Below are 12,582 nucleotides of genomic sequence, written 5' to 3' on the forward strand. Positions count from 1 at the left end.
TTTCCTCAGCATCTGTGGAGACCTCTCATGTATACTCCCCTCTCACCTATACTCCCCTCTCACGTATACTCCCCTCTCACGTATACTCCCCCTCTCATGTATACTCCCCTCTCACGTATACTCCCCTCTCACGTATACTCCCCCTCTCCGATCATTATGACAAATTTTATCTGTCTCAGTGGAAATATAGATGTCTTACTTCTTATGTTTGTGTTTTTTGCCGCCTTACACTTGATAGCACATAAACGGAGGATGTTGGTGTCGTTTTTTTGTGATTAAGTGTATGTGTGTGTGTGTGTGTGTACTGGCGGTGTGGATGTCAACTTCCTCCCTCCTCCTCCCTTCCTTCCCTCCTTCCTTCCTTCCTCCTCCCTCCCTCCTCCCTCCTCCTCCTCCTCCTCCTTCCTTCCTCCTTCCTCCTCCTCCCTCCTCCTCCCTCCCTCCTTCCCTCCCTCCCTTCATTTCCCTCCCTCCCCAGCAACAACACTACATCACTAGTACACACACTCAGGCGCTAAGAGTTGGACTTAGGAAATAGACACGGAAAACACACACAAAATATTAGAGAGAAAAATTCTATAAAAGGATAAGAAGATCTTCGTAATTTTTTCGTGAGATACGGCTCGTAAAATGTTTCTTTTGTGCTGGAGTCACCGTGGTGTCCAAGACGGGCGGGGCGAGGCACGTGAAGATGATGTATTACCCCCAGGGGACACTACCCACCTGTATAAAAACATCTCACTAGGAGGTGTATGTGTGTGTGTGTGTGTTTGGGAGGGGAGGAGAGGAGAGGAGAGGAGGGGTTTGTTTGTGTGGGACGTAGGAAGGTATGTGCTTGTGTGGGAGCGGGGAGGGGTGGTTTGTGTGGTGTGTAGGAAGGTGCGTGCGCGCGCGGTGCCTGGGAGGGAAAAATGTATGTCTGGGGTGTATGTAGGAGGGGTGTACGCAGTGGTATACATACAACACATACACATTAAATGAAAAACAAACATACAAATACTGACATATAAACAAATATCTAGGATCTGAACACCCTTCACTGATGACGACGGGGAATGAGAATGGGTGGCCGGAGTGATGGGTGATGGATGGGGTAATGAGGGGAAGGGAGGAGGAAGCCTGTCACATGGGGTGGCTGTGACTTACTCAAATATATTTTATTAATGATTTCTCTACCATCAGATTATATGTAATGTAAGGTTATGTAATGCACTAGATTCCTTATTAATAATTGTATTCGGTTTAAATTATCACTGAGAAAGTTATGGGCTTCTTTTATTTATTTGAATTTTAGAGTCAGAGGACAAAGGTTTATAGTTTGAGGCAACAATCCAGTAGTTTTAGTTGACAAATCTTGTGCTGATCTCATTATCTATTTTTTCGATCTATCTCCCTGTTTTACTGTCTCTTCATATATCTATCTACGTATCTTGTCATCTATCTTTCCGTCAATCTTACGAAACGACTCATAGACAAGGAAAACGTATGAGATTTTCCTCCAATATTCCATAATAGCTTAAAATCATGTTTATTGGATCATTTTTGGGGGAAAATAATGAGGGAGTACATCTTTAAGGGAGGGAGGAGGAGGGAGATGTTATGTCACACTTCTGTAAAAACTCAACGACGCCCTGTGAACGATACCTTGTGACCGCTTACTACATGACTATTGAAGCGATATATGACAGCTGCTGAATGTTAATCCCGACATCTTGTAAGAGTCAGTTCTAAAGTGTGTTTTTTTCTTCTTTAAAGTTAATGGTCGGTAATGAAAACTAACTTAAATACGGCATTTGGGGATTAATTATAATTTTTAAACTGATTACCGCTTTTGAAGATACGAAATGCGAACCTGTAAACATTTAGGAGCTACCGATATGTTTAGAATTGTGAAGACTAATGACGCAATGTAAAAGCTAATCACAGCTTTTGAAGACTACTGCATGATAACTTATGAACGCTTAAAGTACCTCTTTTGAAGGCTAGAGATAATTTTTTAACGCAATATCAAATTTTTAAACACCGCTGACAACTTATGAACGCCAAGGAAAGCTCTTGAGGACTACTTATAAGTTGTGAACGTAATATAAATTTTTAAAGCCTAATGGCGTTTTATGAACACTTACGCCAACGTGTGAGGGCCAACACTGACTCTGAACGCCTATCATTTTAACTAACTGCAGCTCGTGAAGAAAAGCATATTTTGGTGGTGTTGTCAGAGACGAGCTGAACTCTAATATAGGAAGATTTGCCAGACCTTGTGTACGCTATCAATGTCCCGGTCTTGTTTTCCCTCACACATTATTATTATTATTATTATTATTATTATTATTATTATTATTATTATTATTATTATTATTATTATTATAAGCAGTAGTAGTAGTAGTGTTATTGTTGTTGTTGTTGTTGTTGTTGTTGTACTATATATGTATGTATATATAGTTAAAAAATAGTGTTTCCAATCATATAGAAGAAAATTATAACAGTAGCAGTTTGTTTATCAGGAAATCCTTGAAAAGTTGTATGTGAAATCGCTACTTATTACCCCATTTAGTATATAAGTGGCTAACAAACTTTTCCTTATAAATTTCACTCAGAAAATAATAACAGGGCGGACCCACGAGTAGGTGTGTCTGTAATTGCTATAACTACACTTTATTGAACCAATTACAGCTGGAGCCATTTAGCAGAGTGGCAAGAGAGAGAGAGAGAGACGGTCTGTTGTAGATAGTAGTGCCGGTGATTGTGGTTGTAGTAATGGTGATGACAGTATGTCTGAGTTTCGTTGTAGTGATGATAATGATGGTGTTGGTGATGTCTTTGGCTACAGTTGGTGAACTCTGACTTACACTAATCAACTCGTAAATACCCAACACAGTTTGTGAAGTTCGCTGAAATTATCAATAGCTGTCAAGGGTCAAGAGAAAGTAAACCGAGACTGTCAGTAGAGTAGTTAACCGGTTGAGACGGGAATCATACTGGGTGTCAGAGAGGAGGTGGTGGTGGTGGTGGAAGAGGTGGTGGGGTTGGTGGTGGCGTTTGTGTAAAAATGTGTTTGTGGATATCGGTTTAAGCCTCTTGTCGTTGTTTTAAGCTTGTGGGCATTATGTCAAGCTTGGTAACATCGCTCCAAGCTTATGGATTTGGTTCGTTTCAAGCTTGTGGATATTCTAGATGTTGTTTCTTAATGGTGTGTATTATTTCAAGCTTTTGGGTGTAGTTTCAAGCTTGTTGGATGTCGTTTCAAGGTTGTGGACATTGTTTCAAGCTTGTTGGACGTCATTTTAATCTTGTGGACATTGTTTCAAGCTTGTTTGATAATATTTTAAGCTTTTGGACATGTTTCCATCTCTTGCATGCAAAGTTTAGCGTATTGTAAACTTCCGAACACCAAAATTATCAAGAAATTTGAAACTCTTTATCATGGAAGGCCCAGAGCAAGATATATATAGCGATAAAAAGACTGCTTGTTATTAGGCTTTTAATCGCTATTGTGAATCTCCTTCACTTATACCTAATCACCAATATCTTATAAGACTTATTTTTACTATATTGAGCCTCTATAATTAGCTTTTAACTATTTTACTTGTAACCCCTATAATAAACGTTTCTTTAACTAGCGTACCTGTAACCCCTAAGATTAGCGTTTGTTTAACTATCGTACTTTAACCCCTATAATTAGCCTTTGTTTAACTATCGTACTTGTAAACCTTATAATTAGCCTTTATATTTAATTTCGTACTTAACCCTCAAATTCAAGTCATCTATTTAACCACATTATTTTTTTTACCATCGGATTGAACTCTATATAAGCAAGCTTTTTAACTTCCACTTACACAATCATTTTCTACCTTGTTTACTAAATTCAGTTTCTTTCCCCCATAATATATTTTCACCTTTGTTTTTACCTCATTATAGAAGACCCATTCTGTACCTTCTTTTCTGTACTCAGTCTCTCTCGCCCCCATAACATGTTTCATTCTCATTTTTGCCTCCTACTTCACCCCCATATTAAACCTAAGCTCAGTTTCACCCCCACCCCCATAACCATGATTCACTGTCATTTTTGCCCCATGATTATTTTTTTCCTCTAACTGGCACACCTCCAATCAGGGAGTGTGAGAAGCCAATGAGGCGAGGAGGGGAGGGAGGGGAGAGAGAGGTAAGGAGGGGGGGGGATGAGAGGTAAGGGAGGGATGAGAGGTAAGGGGAGGGATGAGAGAGGTAGGGACGGGAGGTAAAGGTAGCGGGGAGAAGGGATGGATATCTGTAAAGGCAGGAGAGGGAAGAGAGAGGCAGGGGAGAGAGAGAGAGAGAGAGAGAGAGATTTATAATCATACGTCTCTGGAAGGCGTTTTGTAGTATGTTCACTTCATTTCATTGTACTGTTCTTCCGCCACTTACTGTAATTATACATGGTCGGTCGGGAAGAGCTAAGTTATAGTAAAGTATGCGGGTGTTTTCTCTAATGAACATCTACATACACTTGCTACATCATGTGAACGCTATATTTACCACGAGAACGCTGGGTACATCATGTGAACGTCAGTTAATTCATATAAATAACCCTCAATTAATACAGAATTAATTTTCTAATGAATCCCAACTTTTGATCAATTATTATTAAGTGTATCCGGTTCAGCTTATTGATAGTAGTAGTGATACTAACCATAGTCACTGAACGAACAAGTGGATAAATACAGAGACCAGATTACACTCCATAACATTTACATACAATTTCCTATTTCAGATTTACACACTCAAGTAAATAACATGTCATAACAGATTTATATAGTGTATCAGTCTCTTCAAAATCTCTCTCTGTTCAGCAAACGAAGCTTCTCGTGAGACTCAACTAGTGACAGTTTTAATCTCCTCTCAATTTTCCTCTACTTATTTTGTTACAGTTTTTAAATTTTTTCTTCGCTACAGCACTTTTATGATACATAAAAGCATTATTCCAGCTTCTCTCGCGTACTCAACACCCACCTGTAGGGTCTCTGGGGGGCGCAATTGTGTCTCCTGTACGTCTTTCACAATGTAGAACGTCTTTATACTTCACCTCATTTACATACACCCGAAGATCTACTCTGAGGAACTGTCTTTTGCGGGAGTACACACACATTTTCACCAACATTTCAACACTGTTATAAGACTCACTTGTTTTCTTCGTCTCTTCTTTCCTTCTGGTGACAAGACACGCTATCTGGAGGAGAGGCAATAATAAACTTTCCATTTTGCCTCTCGCCTGCATTACTGTATTAGAAGGGGGAAAAACATGAGACAAAAAAATACGATTTGACTCCTCGCTTGCAGTCTGTGGTATCAAACGAGTTGGGAAGGACACGGGAGAGGCTGGTAAAATGGAAGAGGCAGGGAAGGGAGAGCGTAACTGTGTATTGTGAGGATATGGACTGGGAATGTGTGTGTGCGTGTGTGTTTTTGTCTTGCTCGGTACTCTGTCTTGCCCTGCCCTTCACTCTTGGGGCCACGTTGGGGGGAAGGAGGATGTGGTAAGGGAAGATGATGTGTTGCTCTTGGGGATAGACGCGAGGAAAAGAGTATACATGGGAACACAAAGATAAGAATATGTGTCCTTTCCCAACCTCATTCTCTTGAGAAATGCGAAGGATAACGAAAATGAGCAATGGAAATGACGATAGCGCGTCACTCTCAGCAACATAAAAGTAACAACACCGTCGGCAAGTCCTCGTACACTACAACACCTGTGATCACACTAGCACACGTCCGCCACACTATCACACTGATGCTTTATGTAGAATTACCTCCTTTGTTATGAAATATCTCTGCCAGCCAACAATTAATCACATTTATTTAAAAAATTATCAACACACAATTAAAACATATATTTCCGTTCTCGCTTTTCTAAATACAATTATACTCTGATTACACGTATCATAACCTTGGCGAACAGGAAATGAAAAGAGGCGAAATAATTAATTTTATTTAATAATTTCAAAAACAACAGGAGAGAAGCAAGGACTTATGTGTATATACTGTGTTTCTCGTACCATTTTCCACCAGATATTTTTATTATCAATCATGTCTACGTAGATTGATAAACATGATGGCGGGGATGTCAAAAGAGGTAAATTATCAGGTAAATCATCGCGTACATAAATCTGATAACAGGAGGGTGGGGAGGGAATGTTAACGTTGTATTTATTAAACGATTATCTTTAGGGGGAGAAAACACGTTGACGTATCACTCATTTAGTAACAAGTTAATTGTGGCATAGATCAAAGCAGCGCCACTATGGAATTAAACGTAATTTTAATAATCTTTTATGAACCCTCGGGTGAAAAGGTGTTATAAATTTTCATGACTATCCTCAAAATATTTTGGGGTAAACTTTTATAGAAAATTAACCCCATAAAACTATCAAGTGACTAGATTTTCTCTCGTATTAGATGACGAATAAGTCTTTCTTATTTGATATCTTAACTTTAGTATTTTCTTTAAAGCTTCTGAGATTTATTACTCAAGTGACAGTAGGTTTTAGACTTTATATAACAATTAATGACCTACTTAATATTTGTCATTTAATTTTAACTAATTCAAACTTCCTTTTAATACTATATAAAGTAATATTTCGCTATACAAGAATCCAAGGCATAATATTCGTATACTGAAATGTCTAAAATTTAGCATTCAACTTATCAGAACACTTTTTTTAGTTTCAAGTTTTATTTCTTTTAAATATTTATGACTAATGAAATCCAACTCTCTGGCTCACGAACAGGGGGGGATGCAGGAAGACAAGAACACACATATCATAAGTAAACAGAAGGTCCCTGGGAATGACGCCTCAGTCTCAGGGCCTTAGATGTGTTTTATTAGTGATATAAGAACACTTGAGCCAATCCTCTGGTGCCTATAATTGCCATTACTGCAGTTTTATGGACCAATTATATCAGTATCCATTTAGGAGAGTGACAAGACAGCTGGTGGGTGTTGTTATGTGAGCATCTTGCACACATAAAGTATCTAATAAAACTTGGCTTTATCATGTGAATGCCAGACATGAGCCGAGGAATGTGTGTGTGTGTGAATGATTGTAACACCTCGTGAATGTTAGAATTGACATGTGAACGATGGATATAGCTGAAGAACGCCTGTGTGTGTGTGTGTGTGTGTGTGTGTGTGTGTGTGTGTGTGCATAAGAACTCATTCTGCAACACATAGCAACACACGTACGCCCACACAACACAAACACCCACACAGCGACAAAAACACTCACATAGCAACACAAATACATACAAAGCAACAAAATATTCCACACAATAACACACTCACACACAATAAAACAAAGAGCAGGTATCGTCATGTGCGTCACAACACCTCCCTTGTCAGCGAGGAACTTGAACTGTGTACCGCCATAACCTGGTTCCCGCCTCCCTTCCCCCTTGTAAACCTGATAAAACCTTCACATGAAATACCGTCAATCACAAATTCTCTTCCCCTCTACGGTACAAACTAGACAACAGGTCGTTATCATAGGCTAGTCTCTCTCTCTCTCTCTCTCTCTCTCTCTCTCTCTCTCTCTCTCTCTCTCAAACAGACGAACAAATAAACAAACACCCTCCTCCCACTAACCAAACACCTCCTCCCACTACTACCAAACACCCTCCTCCCACTAACCAAACACCCTCCTCCCACTAACCAAACCCTCCTCCACTAACCAAACACCCTCCTCCCACTAACCAAACACCCTCCTCTCACTAACCAAACACCCTCCTCCCACAATGAAGGGCAGTAACATTAAGTAGCCTTTGATATCTTCTCGCTCTTAGTTATCCTTAGTTTTATCAAGGAAAGAGAAACGCAATTCTCCTCTCCTCTCCTCCTGCCAGTTGTTTCATCTCTCACAAGCTACATTATTTACCTCGTCCTTCAACTAACACCAGAATCGTCACTACTCCAGGATGGTCTTGGTTTCTTTTATTCCTTTACTGTTTTTGCTAAATTTTTTTCTTCTTTACCTTGTGGACCTTCTACTCACTCTTACCAAATTCCTCGTATTCAAATTCACATCCCAGAAATTGTCAAGTTTCTTTGATAACTGGCTAAGGCTCTCTTGACGGCCTCTCTGCCTGCTCTCACTCATTCAATACTTCTCACTTTTTTATGTTTCTTTACTGGAGGTTTTATTCATATTCTTTATTTCAGTATGTTCCTACCCCCAACCTCGCCCCCCGCCCCCTCGCCCCTCCCCCGCCCACAGTGGTCTGATGTTCTAAAATACTGCTTAAAGATAGTTATGATTTTCAAGCCTTTCTTCTCTCTCTCGCATATACAGTCTAGTCTCACTCAAAGCATCAATAATAATACTTTTTGCAATATTTAAAATGGAAATGATAAAAACTCCCAAAGGTCTGTCAAACGCACTTTAAATTCAATTCCACAGCAACCAACCAAAGGCTCTGTTTCTTTGTTTGGATATAGGATTAGTCTCTTGTCATCCTTTGGTGCTGGGCAGGTATCAGACCCCTCTTGATGACGTCACTTCGTTATACCTCTCAGGCCAACCCCTGGAGGTTCCACATACGAGGGCGTGGGTGTCATGATGGTCTGCCCACTTGTTGCCATATACACTTGCAAACAGTGTGGGTTGGGGATGGGAGATGAATGGGCTATTCCAACACGGAGGGCCTGGGAATCGAGATGAGTGTCTATGGAGGATTTTGGGGTGGCTAGCGGATACTCCCCAGCATGAGGAACGTTCACTACCTGCAGACGAATTCTCTACTGGTCATTTGATGCTGTCTCAAGAATGTCCAAGGCATTCTTCTATACAATGGATTTGCCCCACTGGATTATTTGTCCTTTGGGAGCGTTGGCTTAGGTGATTGGGATGTGACGGTCTGTCAATGAGTGGCTGCCTCTTTGAACCTTATAAATAAATCAGCCATCAACCCACATTCTAAAGTCTCAGTCATGAACATTTTAAATCTTGTGACCTAGAGAGAAGGAACGAGGTTAATGTCAGGTCGATGCAATCTGCACAGAAAGAATTCTTGAAGATACTTTAAGATATGATGGGATCAACGTCCTCAGGCAGTGCTAAGCCGTGTTGAACTTCCTGTGACCTTTAAAACTTAACAAGATCACTCAGCTTCTCCTCCTCCTCCGGGGGTCCTGTGGCAGCGCATTTCTCGATAAAATTAGATTAGTACGGGCGGAATGTCTGAGGCACCGGGTGGGCAAATACCAGCGGGAGAGCGGAAAGACAGGACGAAGAAGAGACGGGCAAGAAATATTTTTATTAACAACGCAGGGAATTTTGAGAGAACAGGAGAAGGGTAATTGTCAGAGGTGGATGAGATAGATAGTGCTTGAGAGACTCAACCTGTACTGAACACTACTGGGTGATGCAAGACAAACTCTGAATGTAGTTTAAAGTGTATTTGGACAACTCAAAGAATGAACAATTTTATTTTTTTTGAGGTGCAGACACCAGCTTCTACATTTATCCTATGCTACGAAAAAAAGCTACAGATGTGTTTCCTTGCCAACTTTCTTTTTACCAGCAGCAAAAAAAAAAGAGACTTAACTTTTTCTATTCTGCTGGTAACTTCATCTGTATAGTTAATGAAGAAAGTATCGATCACTGTTGTACGTAATAATATGAAACATGGTGGGAAAACTTTGAGCGTATATCTATGGTTGCCAGCCTCAGCTGGTTATTATCGCTCACCTTCTGTTCCACCGACCTTGAGGTGATCGATACTTATTTTACTGACTTCACAGGAAATAAAATCAAAGTATCATGTGATTCATTTTAAAGGCGAATTTATTCATCTTTTCAAGCAGTCTAAATTTTTTCATAAACTATTTCCTCCTGTGGCTATAATGCTCTGTTGTACCGATGACAAGTAAAACCAATGGATCTACATACTTAATCTGTATTTGCATATTATCCTTCACTCAGGACAGGAGGGAACCACACTGTCGTTGGCCTAAAATGAGAGAAAAATTAGAATACATCACCTTAAAGTAAACAATTAGTTTCATGTGTACTGTAGTTCGAAACTTCATTCAAGATTTCCCTAACTAAACTTTAACCAGAGGATTTTATTGACTCGGTCGTAATGATTGTATAACTGAACCTTAAAACAGAATGGCTCTAAAATAATGATATCCAGGGAGGCATAGCAGTACAGTACAAGCAAAACAGTCCAATGATGCGGCACAAGTATGTAATTCCGTTGTTTTCTTAGGTTAATTGGCCGATAATCTCAAACTTATATATAGAACCTGTCTCGAGACTCCTCTAATGATTCCAATATTTCAGTTTAATAGAACAATTAATACGATAGTAAACATTAAGAGCAGTGGTATGAGACTATCTTAGTGGGTGTAACAGTCCCTCTGGTCACTAAACCACACAATAAAATAATAAAATGGCCCATGACCGTGGCTGAAGCTCTTGAATGCTGCTGCTTCAATTTCTCAACTCGGTTTAAAGCTTCTGATCGTGACCACACATTCCGCACACAGACTCGCAGTTTCTGAACCCTGTCGTCCACGAGAAAATATTTACAACTTCTGAACTTTGTCATAACCTATGAACGTGACGACAGCTCTGGATGCTTGTTACATTTTTTTTTTATAAACTTTTCTGGACATGTAAGCTTATTAACTATGGTCGTATCTTGGGAGAGGTATTGTACGTATTGTCATTATAGCTTGTGAAAACTAAAAACAAAATAGGGTGATGAAAGGTGCTCAATGAGGTGATGACAAGTGTTGAGTACAGAAAACGGTGAATTACTCGACGAAATTACCTGGAGGTAGTGAAACAAATACCTGACTTGTGAGAAAAAAAAATGTTGTATTACCAATTTTAATTTTGTTTTGTTGTTTTATTGGTTGATACTGTTGCTAAGTTTATAATTACCCCAGGGGCCAAAATTCATTGTAGTTATTAAAGATTCCAGAGCGTCGACTTACCGGTAACCTGTTCCAGCACCTTACTGTAGCAATCCAACGAGGAAACCCAAGTTGCAATTTCTAGTTCGTATGTCTGCTAGTGAGCTCGAGAAAGTATTTTAACACAATACATTAGATTTTAAGTCTGTTTCTGTTATTCTTATTACGATAAAGAATAATGTTATTGAAGAAAAGAACAGTGGCTGAAGAAGAGATTGTTATTAAATAGTCAATGAAAATTGTTTACCTTGACCTTTGTACAGTGTCTTTCCTGTGGCTGTGGATCTTAAGAAAACAACAACAAAAACAGCGATGGTAATCTTATAAATACTGTATGTATTAACCCCCTTCTCCACACACATACATACATATGCTAAGAAACTTGTTAATTTTAATATATATATTGTGTTATAACGATATTTACTTGCATTCTCTTTTTGTTTTGTTTTTCATTTTCTATATACACACACAACACAAACTGGCAGGACCTCGTCACTGTCTCTGCGTGGGACATTATCTGAACCTAAGTGTGAAAGAGACTAAAACTATGTTTCCAAATTGGCGAATTTAACCAAAGATTAAATCTGTATAAAACTTTCTCAATACACGTCTCTAATTCCTGGAACTTGTATTTATTTGAGTCATTAATGCACAAACGGTCCGAGACAACGACGGGTGGGCCTCTGATGTGTCGTAACAGCTGCTTCCCGTACGATAATGTCGGTCATTTTCAGCCTGAACGCACTAAGTAAACGCGCCTGTGAACGCTCCAAACTATACCCTTGAATGGGAACAGCCGTGGGAATACACTGCGTAGGGATACAAAGTGTAGACACGAGTGTTATACTTACCCACTCCCCAACGCTTTGGCTAATGTATAATAACGCCCGGCGCTCAGCCTTGATGTCCGTCCGCTTTTATTCAGCGAGGGAAATATTTTCCATTTAACAGAATTATTACAATATCAACGTCATTCTGTCACCGAACTGAGCGAGCTGCGAAGGGAAAAAAATAGTGGGGAAAAAGAGGGCGTATATAAAAAGAGGCCGGAATAATAATAAAGGGATGAATAGGGAACCATAGAGCTGTGTTTTGTGTGGATATGGATGGGAAAACATGCCTTTTGTCCTCCCCCTCACCACCACCTCCAGCACCCACACCATCAGCTGGAGGGAGGGTGGTAAAGCTCGCGCGCACACCATCAAGAATTATCTATCAATATAGCTATTTACACACACACACACCTCAGTATTTTCGTTAAACACGATGATCATGTCTGGGAATCTTCTGGTTTTAATCCAATATCATCATTAAGAGAATTAGGAACACTACAGATACACTCCAGAACTGTGTTATTGCTATAACTAGTTTAAATAGACCAATTACAGCAGTAACCAATTAGAGGAGTGACAAGGGAGGGTGTTGTGTTGCTCCACCCGCCTCCTGGCTAGTTAACTCGACGCTAAAACTCGGCGAAAACTGTGAACGTTTGTCAGAGGTTTTACAGCGCGAGTCTCACACATATACGGAATTTTGTAGTTACCTTGTCATCACCGGGCGAGGCTTACCGTGACTCCGGGTTGTCCATGTTGCTCCGGAGTATGAACCCCAGACGCAGCTGGCCCGGG

The sequence above is a fragment of the Homarus americanus genome, unplaced genomic scaffold (assembly GCF_018991925.1).
Source record: "Homarus americanus isolate GMGI-L3 unplaced genomic scaffold, GMGI_Hamer_2.0 scaffold47177, whole genome shotgun sequence".
NCBI classification, from domain to species: domain Eukaryota; kingdom Metazoa; phylum Arthropoda; class Malacostraca; order Decapoda; family Nephropidae; genus Homarus; species Homarus americanus.